The sequence below is a fragment of the Echinops telfairi genome, unplaced genomic scaffold, assembly GCF_000313985.2.
Source record: "Echinops telfairi isolate 266 unplaced genomic scaffold, ASM31398v2 ScPeMD7_2;HRSCAF=8, whole genome shotgun sequence".
Lineage (NCBI taxonomy): Eukaryota > Metazoa > Chordata > Mammalia > Afrosoricida > Tenrecidae > Echinops > Echinops telfairi.
In genome coordinates this window covers 61,955,189-61,967,206 of record NW_022103898.1, presented here as the reverse complement: position 1 = coordinate 61,967,206, position 12,018 = coordinate 61,955,189, and the positions used below count along the sequence as shown (strand labels likewise).

Here is a 12,018-nt window from a genome sequence, read left to right as displayed (position 1 = left end):
TCACTCACTCTGAACCCACTGCCGCCGAGCCGACTCCAGCGCAGCCTGTCTCGTTGATGATCAAGGGGAAAGAGAAGATAGTAAACTGTAAGTACATATGTTTTAAGGAGGTGAAGCAGTGTTATGCACACCAATTCTATGCATATTTTTGTGGTAAGAAATGAGTGGCAAAGGCATCTCTTATTGGGAATTCCTGCCTTATAAAATTAGTGGGCAGGAGTTGTACAATTAAAGTGACGAGAGGGAGAATCAGCAGGAAGGAAAATGATCAGTTGCTTACCACATTCTCTCATACAATGAGCACATTGATAACAACTGTGTTGAGTGTGGACTGCACTGAAAAAACGGTTCTTTTCTGGAATTTAGGCAATTATTTCTATTCGTGTTTTAAAAAGTCAAGTTAGATTAAATTAAGAAGTGAATTAAATTTCTGATTAATAATGGAATTTATCAGAATTATTCTAAAAACCACGAGAGGGAAAAAATAAGAGAAGTCATTGTTCTGTGAAAGAAGCAGCAGCAGCTATTTCAGAAAGGAAAAGAACACCAGGTTAGGAATAGGTAGAGGACATGAGGACAGCAAATGGCATTGGTCACACTTAAAGGTGTACAAATCCATCTGTAGTCTTTATTTAGAATTTTCATTTCTCTGGATGCAAACCAGTGACAGAGAGAGTTTCCTAAAAGTGCAAGATTTACACATTGGAGGGCATAAGAAAAGGTTCAGAAGCATGCCTAGGATGTCAGAAAACGGAAACAGGTGTAGAGTTATGTTGCCTCATGTAGTTTATTAGGGTGAACTCAGCTTCTCAGGATGAGTGGTCCAGGGAAGAGAGGCACGGCATAAGAATTTTGAAGCCTAGCAGTCTGGACTTGAACCCAGCTCCCTCTCTTGTAAGCTATGTGTTCTTGGGCAAGCTACTAACTCCAAGCTTCAGGTAGCTGGTCTATGCTATGAGGCTGGTATTAGGTATGTTGCTGGAGTGCAGTGCCACTGAGTCATAGTGACCCTGCACACAGCAGAAGGAAGCACTGCTCGGTCCTGTGCCATCCTCACAAGTGTTGCTGCGTTTGAGCCCCTCATTGTAGCCACGGTGCCAATAGGTCTCCTGGAGCATCTTCCTCTTTTTCACAAACCCGCATACCATTGGGAAAGATTAAATGAGACAATACAAGGATGTATTAAGCACAAATATTTGGTCCTCAAATATTAGCACTGATGATGATGGTGATGATAATGACAGCAATGGGACACTATTAATTCAGTAAAAAGGACACTCTCTTAAGACCCACTTCCATCAAGTTGATTGCAACTCTTAATGACCCCGCAGGGCAGAGTCGAACGGCACCGCAGGGCTTCCATGGCTGCCCATATTCACACAGGCACAGCTTTCTCGCACTCAGCAGGGTTGGAACCACTGACCTTCCAGTTAACAGCTGAGTCCTTTACCAGGGCTCCTGACAAATGATAAATGACCCCCAAATGGCATAGCCCTCAAAATCTATGCTTTAATTTCTCAAGTACTTAGCATTCTAAGACTAGATCAAGGCTGGGATTTTTCTTTATGAAATTATTTTATTAATCACCTTGTCGACTTAGTAGGAGCCCTGGTGGAACAGTGGATTAGGTGTTGGGTTACTAATCTCAAGGTCAGAAATTCCAGTTCATCAGCTCCTTAGTGGGAGAAAAATGGGGCTGTCTGTCTGCTCCCAGTCTTGAAAATCCTGGGGAACTCTTCTACTCTGTCCTATAGCATCATTCTGACTTTCAGTCAGCTAGATGGCAGTGAGTGGCTTAGTAGTTTCAATTTTCAGAATTCCAAATGGGAAGAAATCACCCCTGGAATCAATGTCTATTTCAGAAAGTACAGCTTTACCTGAATTCTCTATTTCATTGATTCATGTGTTAATGGACTGCTTTCTTGAAAGATTCTTCTTCACCAAACATACCAGTTTCCAGCATGATTAAAAGATGTGTTTTCTCTTTGAAGTGGAGCAATTACTGAGATTCGTTCCATCTCAGAGCAGAAATCCAAGCGTATGATCTTCTTTAGCTGGTATGTCTGGACAGCATTGAAGATGATGAGGTGCTTTTTAATGATTAATGCATTCTGCTGAAAAGGTGATTGGAAATGATGCGATATTTCTATATTCGAACTGTCTGGAACATACAAAATATAACTTGTGTATCATGAGCTAGTCTCTCGCCCACAGTCACTTTTACAAAGGGTTTTCCCTCTCTGCTCTCAGGATCACAATTATTGAGGTTGATGACTGTTGTCTCACAAGGGTCACACATCTGGCAGGGGGGTAGGGGGATTTAGTTAATGCTTAGATGTCCAATAACATCTGGAAACAACCAGAAATTCAAACAAGACTCACTTAAGGCTATGGCGAAATGGATAGTGTTTGATATTTGGAGAAGCACGCATTTTGTGAAAGTCAATGATGTTAAAGCATTACTACTTTGAAGAGTTCTAGATTTCAGGGCATCAGAGATGTCATACATTAATGAGATAAAAGCAGGGAAAGAAAAATTGGTGTTGAGATTGGGAAATGTGCCTGGTTAAATATCAGTACTTGTTCATATCGAGTAGACGTATCCAGTCTTTCAAAGTCACTGTCAAAGACATGTCACACAAAGCCTCCCATCGTGAACCAGGGAGATGATTTTCTCTTTGCCCGAGCCCCCAAATGTTGAGAATTCACACGGTCATCCTTTGTGTGCCTTTGCTAGACAGCAGTTAGTGAACTCACATCTCTGTTACAAGCTTAAGAAGGCTAGGGTGGGGGTGGGGGGAGCAAGGGAAAAAGAGGAGCTGATAGCAAGGGGTCAATAGAAAGTAAATGAAAATAGAAAGTCTAGAAAAGAATGATGGCAACATATGTACAGATATGCTTGATACAATTGATGTATGGATTGTGATAAGAGTTCTAAGAGCCCCCAATAAAATGGTCTTTTACTAAAAAAAAAGAAGAAGGCTGAGTGGAGGCAGGCGCTGTGGGAGGTGGTGCAGATCCCATCAGAACAGCAGGAGCAGGGAGCTCCCTGGTATTGCATTCTCCGTACAATGTGGTAGGATAATATACATACGCCAACAAGGAATTCACACACCAACCACTAAAGCTAATGACGAAGAAGTAAAGAATTCTACCAACTTCTTCAGCCTGACATAGATTAAACATGCAGTCGATGCATTGGTAGAATGAAAAATTGTTAAGAGACGGTCGCTGGAAACTGTGGCCTTTGAGATAGAAATGAAGCTGGAGATCTTACGCTAGGATATTGCGAGGCCAACAACTTCTCCATTTCAAATACCTTTTTTTTTTTTTTTAACAACAGAAAGGGTGACTGTTGAGGTCACAGGCCAGGCACTGAGCACAGGTCAGTAGTCTGACTCCAGTAGCAGCTCTGAGGAACAAGGATGAGGCTGCTTGTTTCCACAAAGGCTTAAAGTCTCCGAAACCCAAAGGGGCAGTTCTGTGAGTGGGGATGAACCGGAGAGCAGGGAGCGTGGAGCGTGGAGCGAGTGCACATTGACTTGACCAGACGTTATCCACAGGACTCAAATGGACGCTACATCTTCGGGAACAGACTGTAAAAATGTAATATTAGCAGCCAGCCAAAATGAGATCAGAGTCCAAATGCAGATTGCTCACGTGTAAGTTCAGGTTGAAGTTGAAGAAAATGAAAACAAGTCCTAGTACCATCTCCAGACAGATTTGACACATAGCACACTAATGACAGAAGACCTGATGGGCTGGCATCATGCACAAATAAAACAAAAAGTCAGTTAAAAAAAAAAAGGCAAGAAAAAACCAAAGCAAATAGCAGGGTCTCAGAAACTTGTTCCTGATTGTAGAGAAGCTCAAGAAAATAGAAGAAATGATCAAATAGAAGTCTTTGTGTAATTTGGGGGGCTAAATATTGTTGGGGGAGGTGGTTTTATGTTTTCCTACATATGAAATCCAGGATAGGTATTTATAGAGGCAGTAACTGGGTTAATAGGTTTGTAGGGTTAAGGCGATAAGCACAGTTTCTATAGGGTTAGGAAGGCTGGGGGAAATGAGGAGCTAAGAATAATGATTACAAGAATGAAGAAAAGGTTCTAAAACTGATTTTGGAAATATGTTTCAATCATTGAAATGTATGGGATGAGAATTATGACAATAAACTGTTAAAATGAAATGATAAAAGGGATAAATAGAAATTTCAAAGAGTAGCTGAAGATGGTAAAATATTATAACGCAAGGTGAAAATACCTGGAGTTAGAAATTAGAAAGGAAAAAAAAAGCATACGAGGGGGTACCCCTCAAAGGGAAAATTTTTTAAATGTTACGTATTTATTTATTTACAAAACCTTATCACTTTCAAAGTACTCTCCTTTACACTTAATACATTTGTCAAATCTGTGATTCCATTCTTGGAAACCTTTTCAAACTCATCTGTTTGGATGTCTGACACCGCCTCCTCATTTTTTTCTTCATCTCTTCTAACTCATCAAATCGCTGTCCTTTCATGTCCCTCTGCATTCACATAAACAAAAAGACGTTGCATGAAGCAAGGTCGGGTGAGTAAGTTGCGTGGGACAAGAGAGGCATGCTATTTTTTGCCAAAAACTGGCACATTGAGATGGATGTGTGAGCAGGTGTATTGTCGTGGTGGCAAAACTAGTCTCCCGTCTGCCACAAAGCAGGCCTTTTTTGTTGCATGCACACTGTTATGCAATCTTTTCAGAACCTCTAAATAGAAAACTTGATGAACGGTCTGACCTGGTGAAATGAACTCCAAATGCACTACGAGTGTACTTTTTGTCTGTTAGGGAAGTAGACATTTCATCCGTTGATGGACATCCAGAATGAGGTTTGTCATCAATCGACATTTACCTTTTTTGAAATGAGACAACCATTCATACACTTGCATTTTTCCCATAGTGCTGTCCTTGTAAGCTGTGCTCAACATCACAACAATTTCTGTGGCATTTTTCCTAAGCAGGAAACAAAATTTCATAGTTGCACACTGTTCTCTTCAATTGGCCATCACACACACAAAAAATGAGGTTCAAATAAAACTGCTTTCACGAAAAAATTCACTGTGACCAGAGAGAACATTCCCCCACAATGTCACTGGGTGCACTAACTCAGAGCGACTTGCTTGAGGCTGGCCTAGTGGGAAAAATGGGTATTATATAAGTTCCACCCAGCATAGCTTTTTCCTGTTTGTTTGTTTTTTGAGGGGGTGGGGTACCTCCTCTTATACTAAACTGGAAGAAATGAAGAAAAAATTAAATTTCCATATTGAAATATTGAAGGGTTCTATGATAAAAATATTGAATGATGCAAGAAGCATCAAGAGATTATGGGGGGGGGGGGGAACACATAGAGTCTCTGTGCTAAAAAGAACTCTTCAAAATTCAACTATTCCAAGAGGCAGCATTTAACGAAGAACCAATGATACTAAAGGAAAATGCCCATTCAGCACTGAATGCATTAGTGAAAAAAGGGATCCAGAAATTAATGGATGTGTTAGTCTGGGCTGACTAGAGAAACAAATTCATAGACACTCATATGTGTATAAGAAAGAGTTTTATGTAAAAGAGTAATTGTATATCAAAGCAACATTCCAGCCCAGTCCAGATCAAATCCATAAGTCCTATATTAGCCCATATGTCTGATACCAGTGTATAAATTCCTTTCCAGACACATGCAATGATATCGAATGCAGGAAGATCATAGACTAGTGAGCGGAAAGTCTTGTGGATCCAGGGGTGGTGGAAACATCTCAGTGCTGGCGTGGGTCTCCACATGGCAACTCCAGCTCCCGGGCTCTGGCTCCATGAGCATAGCTCCATGTGGCTTGTCAGCAGGAATGTCTCGCAGGGAGAGCAGGTAGCTGACCTCCAGTGAGCGATTTCTCTCTGTTGTGCCTCCAAATGTGCCTCGAGCCGTGACCTGATTGACAGGCTAGACTCCTCCCTTCCTCAAGCTGACACGGGATTGTGGAGCTGCCACAATGGAATAACTGAAATATTTCAAAAAGCTGGTCATTGAGTTGATTCTGACTCCTAGTGACTCTGTAGGACAGGAGAGAACTGCCCATGTGGCTTTCTGAGACTGTAACTCTTTGATGGGAGTAGAAGGCATCATCTTTGTGCTGAGGAGTGGCTACAGCCCAACTCACATCCCACGATGCCACCAGGGCTCCTGTATTGCCTTGTACGCACATCAAGGTTGGACAGTGAGTAATAAGGAAGAGCCTAGAGGCATGGATACATTTATGGTGTTGGCAAAGAAAATTGGAAATGCCATGAACTCCCAGAACAATAAATAAATTTGTCTTGGAGTAAGTACAACTAGAATGCACCTTAGAAGTGAGAGTGTCGATACTGTGTCCCACCTCCTTTGGACACATTGTCAGAAGAAACCAGTTCCTGGAAAAGAACATCATGCTGTTAACATGGAGGGTCAGAAAAAAAAGATGACGGTCACAGAGATGGATTGACACAGTGGCTGCAGCAGCGGACTCCAGCATAACACAGATGGTAAGGATGGTGCAAGACCAACAGTGCTTCATTCTGTTGCGCATGGGGTCGTTATGAATTGAAGCCAACTTGCTGATACCAACGACAAAATCCTCCTGTATATTTTATCTCCAGATTATTTCTAGTACCCAATACAACGCATGTTATGTAGATAGTACTGTACACTCCATTTTACCCTTTGAGGGATTGCTTTAGCCATTTAATTGCTGCCTCCATCCATATTGTCGATCCTCTGTGTTGGTTGAATCTTTGGATGTAGAACCAGTGATTGTGGACTGATGGCTGTATGGCAGTGATTTCTGACTTGCAGGGGTCAAAGTTTAGTTAAGATCTCAGTTCATACTGCGACCCACCCCGCTGTCTGCTCCCAACAACAACCTACTTAAGCTTCTAGGAAAGATGACCTTAATCTGACTCCACTGGCCTTGGGGATAGGTTGGGAGGATGGGAGGATGGTGAGGAAGGCATTTCCATTTGGGATAATGTTGATGTTTTTTCCAGGATGTTGTTCTGTAAATTAGTAACTCTCTGCTCTATCACATGTGGGCTAGAGAAAACGATGGATAGATGATTACCCAATGAATATTAATCCTCACTATAGGCTTTCTCTGAATATACTCATTGACTTCCTTGTTTTAGCTGCACCCTTAGTAGGTGATACCCAGATCAATTCTTTCTTACCTTCACTTGCTCAGAGCCCTAGATACTGTTGCAACAACTCTACAGCATTCTTAGGTCCCTGTCTGCATCAGTGGATAAACAATAGAAACTAACAACAAATTATCAGCCAATGTAGACAGGGAAGCGTTAAATAGAGAAAAAAAAAGACCTCTGGCTTTAATAGGTGAGGTTTATTCAGAAAGAAAGTGGGGAGGGGAGGAGCAGAGATCATTGTCATGGCAAGGAAAGGAAGCGAATGGCCTAGGACAATAGGAAGAACGTGGCCACTTTGAGGTCTGCAGGGACATCAGAGAGGCCGGGAAAAGGTGCAATCTTTTAACCAGGTTAGAATTAAACCACACTTTGGTGTGGGGAAGTGGGATGAATGCATGGCTCCAGAGGGTAGGAAGGCAGAATGGGTTTTTTTAAGGCCCATCTATTCTCCCTGACAGGCCATTAGCAGGATCGTATGTTGACTCAAGAGAAGGGTAGGTCAAAGCTTGGGAACTTGGAACAAGGAGAGAAACTTCACCAAAATTTGGTTTGCAAGTATTTTGTTTCTGATTGTTCAGTGGGAACAAGCAATTCATTTACTGATTTACAAAGTAAAGCATGGGACGTTTGGAAGATATTGTATTGGAAAGCAAATCTTACCTAAGTCATGTCCAAAAGGTTGTTGTTTGCCAGAAACCATTTCCCAGAACATGAAAAGTAGGACATTGCTTTTCCCCAGTATCACAGGAGTCAATTAAAATTTAGCATTATTACCCTCAAGGGCTAAATCTTTGGAAAAGTTCAAAGAAGCTATCACCCAAAAAAAAAAAACCACCCTGGAATTAACTATCAAATAAAAAAATAGGTCACATGTCAGTACATCAGTCAAGCCCATCAAGGTTTACTTTATAACCTTCATCTCATTGTTTCACTTACCCTAAACCATCGTCGTGAACTTGGCTTAATCCTAATTAGTCCCTCGCTAGCAAGACCAGCCTTGAACTACTTAACTTTACTTCTGCCCCAAAGCCTGTAAATACCCTTCCTTAACTTGGCCTTTCTTAAATGGTGGGCTGTTAACAACAAGGTTCATGGTTGGAACTCACCACTCCCTCCATGGAGAAATACGAGGCTTTCTGCGCCTGCAAATATTTACCGTGTAGGCAACCCTGAGAAGCATATCTACCACTGCACACAGCCTTTTTAAAGCACTGAAAAGCAAGATCACTTTGAGAACTAAGGTGTGTCTGACCCAAGCCATGATATTTTTATTTTATTTTTTGCCTCATATGCATGTGAAAGTGGGACATTTTATCAGGAAGAATGGGCATTGAATAAGGCAAGCGTGGTGAGACTTTGTCTCACGAACTCCGGGCGTGTCAGGAGAGCCCAGTATGTGCAGAAGGACAGCCTGTTTGGGGGAGTAGAAGGAGAGTGAAAGGGGGAAGGTCCTCGATGGGGTGGGTTGCCAGAGTGGCTGCACGGACGGACTCAAATACAAGAACAATTATGGGGACGGCGGGCAATGGTTTGCTCTGTCACCTGTAGGGTCATATGATTTGGAATCAACTCGATGGCACCCAACAGCAACATGAAGGACGTCATACTTGCTAGAGGGTCAGTGGAAAGAGGCAGCCCTGGGTGAGCGAGAGTGACACTGACTGCAAGAGGGGCTCAAAGAACAACCATTTGAGGACGGTGCCGGACCGAGTGGTGTTTCCCTATGTTGTCCACAGGGTTTCTGAGTTGGAACCAACTTGCTGGCACTTAAAAACAACAGCACAGAATCACGGAGTCCGAATCCAGTCAATGGCAGTGACTTAGCAAGACTTCGTCGAGGTAGTCAGTCTCCTTAACTACATTTAAGCCACTCAACACCTGTCTCTGGGCTCCTGTGGGAGAACTCAACGGCGGACTCTGTCTTGTTGAAGGCATGACGAAGTACTTGGTTTCTTGGACCTCATTGTCTACATCTCGTTTGGGGCAGCGTGTAACTAAAACGTTTGGAGAAAAGTACCGGTATTCATTTTATTAGAGACCTGGTTGGCTGCCGTCTTTGAGTGAGACAGTGTTGTTTCTGACTATACCCGTCAAAAGACTGCTTGTTGGTACACACACACTGCCCTTGTTTTCTAAGAGGGAGCTTAACTGATAATTATTCCTGTTCCTTTGATCATTCTGGTACACCCACACTTTACAAATGTGGGTCTGACTGGCTTTGCTTTGTCAACCATGGCTGAACTGGGAAGACATGGCTTGAAGCCCTGATAAAAAGACTTTTCTCAAAAACATTTTGGATGAGGTTGTAGCTAAATAAGGAAATTTTGATTAAGTTAAAAGGGAAATGAAGTTGGGTGTAGGGAAAATCTCAGAATATCTTAATTACAAGGCTCAAGTACCATGAGCATCAAAGGTAATTTAGGAATAAGGATCTCCTGGGAAGTGTCTTATGCTGTCCCTTACATCAGAATAAGAGACACTTCATCACAAACACTGCAGTATCCACGTTCTTCCCTAACCTTCTGCTTTCGAAGACAGCATGTCCTGAAGGCTAGCTCTGTACTATCACGAAATCCAAGGCTGGCGGTGCCCTCTCATTTCTGATAGCCCATGTCAGTTATTTCGTTTGAAGACTTGATCTCCCATTGACTTCTTTTTACAAAGACCCTGCCTCCAATGTTAAGCATGTGGGACCATTGGATTTCAGTCGAAGAGGAGATTTTCTCTCTCTGGACAGGACAAGTATTAAGAGGTGGAGTCTTACTCTGCAGCCAGTAGTACTTCCCAGGTGGCCATTAGAGAAAGGCAAGAAGAAAAGCTCATGAATTAGTGCTATTGCCAACAGCCACGTCGTTTTTGAGACGATCTGTGTGAGGTCGGAGTAATGCATTTCTCTCAGAGGGATGTGGTCCCAACTGCTTAAATAATTAATGTTCCAGCTTCACTGACTCATTTCACAGGGACATTAAGTTCATAATCAATTTGTCAATATAAGAACACTACTGTCTCATTTTTTAACTTAAGAAGTATTGCTCAGATTTGGCCATTATAATTTTCATTTTGGCTAACAACTGATTGGGATGCACAGAAGTGAGGTTGCAGCCATGCCACCACTATAATCCTCCTCCGAGCCAAATGTTCCAGACGGTTAGGAGATTTGAAACACTTTCAGCTGAGGGCTGGTTGAAAAACGAGTGGTGTTTTACCTACAGAAAACTCCTTTAGTTTTCTTAGGTTAAACATAGCATCTACTTAGAAATATTTGAAAGGCTATCAGACGGAAGAGGGATTATCGTATTGGCCAGTATCAGGGGCTCAGTGTTATGAAGACTTGAGTGTCAATGTTAGTTATTACCTACTAGTTTCATGACATGAGATTCCTTATTTATTAACCATCAGGAGGGGCATTCACTTGCTACTGGAATAAATTACTGGTGCTGGTAGGTGCTGCCAACTTGATGCACACTGGGCAGCTCCAAACCCCAGTGTGCTCCTGCACCATCCACACCATCTGTGCCATGTTGGAGGCCATTGTCGCTGCCCCAGCATCTATCGATTTCACGGAAGTGTCAATCACTTCTGGTTGACCCTCTCTTTGACCAAAGATGATGTTTTTCTTCAAGGACTGCTCCTTCCTGATAATATGTCCAAAGTACACGAATGAAGTTTTGTCATCCTTGTTTCTTAGGAGCGTTCTCGCTGTCCTTCCAACACAGATTTGTTTGTCCTTCTGGAAGTCCATGATATATTCAATATTCTTCATCAACAGGATGATCCAAATGTATCAGATGTTCTCATATCTTCTTTATTCGTTGTCCAGTTTTTGCATGCATATGAGGCGATGGAAAAGACTGTAGTCTGAATCAGGCGCACATTTGTGCTCAAAGTGACTTTTAAAAAATCACATTTGAATACTTTTAACACTTGAAAGAGGTCTTCTGCAACAGATTTTCCCAATGCAATATCATAGGATTTCTTGACTGTTGCTTCCATGGGCATTGATTATGGATTCAAATAAAACAACCTGTGATGTTAATCTTTTCTTCATTTGTCATGATGTTTCTTATTGGTCAGTTGTAAGGAGTTTAGATTTTTTATGTCAAGGGTAAACCATACTGAAGGCTGTAGGCCTGGGTCTTCATCAGGATGGGCTTCAAGTTCTTTTCACTTATTCCAAGCAAGATTGTGTCATCTGCATATCAAGAGTTGTTAATACATCTTCATCCATTTCCGAATCTTCCCTCTTAATCATCTAATCCAGCTTCTTGGATTAGTTGGCCAGCAGACAGATTGAATAAGTATAGTATAAGGACATAACCCAGCTACACACCTTTTCACACAGCGTCTCCCTGTTCCATTCTGTCTTATTGTGTATGGACAGGTTCTATATGAGCACAAGGAAGTGTGCTGGAATTTCCATGCTTTGCAATGTGATTCACACTTCGTTATGATCCACAGTCTAATGTTTTTACATAGTCAGTGAAACACATGTAAATATCTTTCTGGTATCCTCTGCTTTCAACCAAGTTCTATCTGAGATCAGTCACGATATCCCTCATTACATGTCTGCTTCTGAATTTGACTTGAATCTCTGGCAGTTCACTGTTGATGTATTGATGCAAGAGTTTTTGAATTGTCCAACAAAATTTTCTTGCAGGTAATATGAAAGATAGGATTTGATGGTTTCCACATTCTACTGGATCACTTAAAAAAAAAAAAAAAAAAAGATGGCCACGACTATGGCCAGGTAGCTGTCTTCCAGATTTCTTGGGGTAGACTAATGAGTGTGTCTAGCACTACACCATTTGTTGAACTAGCTCAT

The 12,018-nt window shown here is 41.9% G+C and overlaps 1 long non-coding RNA gene across 1 annotated transcript in view; it reads left to right on the top strand.

The window, feature by feature from the left end:
• The window catches only part of LOC123521875, a 74,062-nt gene continuing 62,044 nt past the window's right edge, over positions 1 to 12,018 (top strand). The window contains exon 1 of the long non-coding RNA XR_006680209.1: positions 1 to 87. This is a non-coding gene — a long non-coding RNA (uncharacterized LOC123521875). The remainder of the gene's footprint in view (positions 88 to 12,018) is intronic.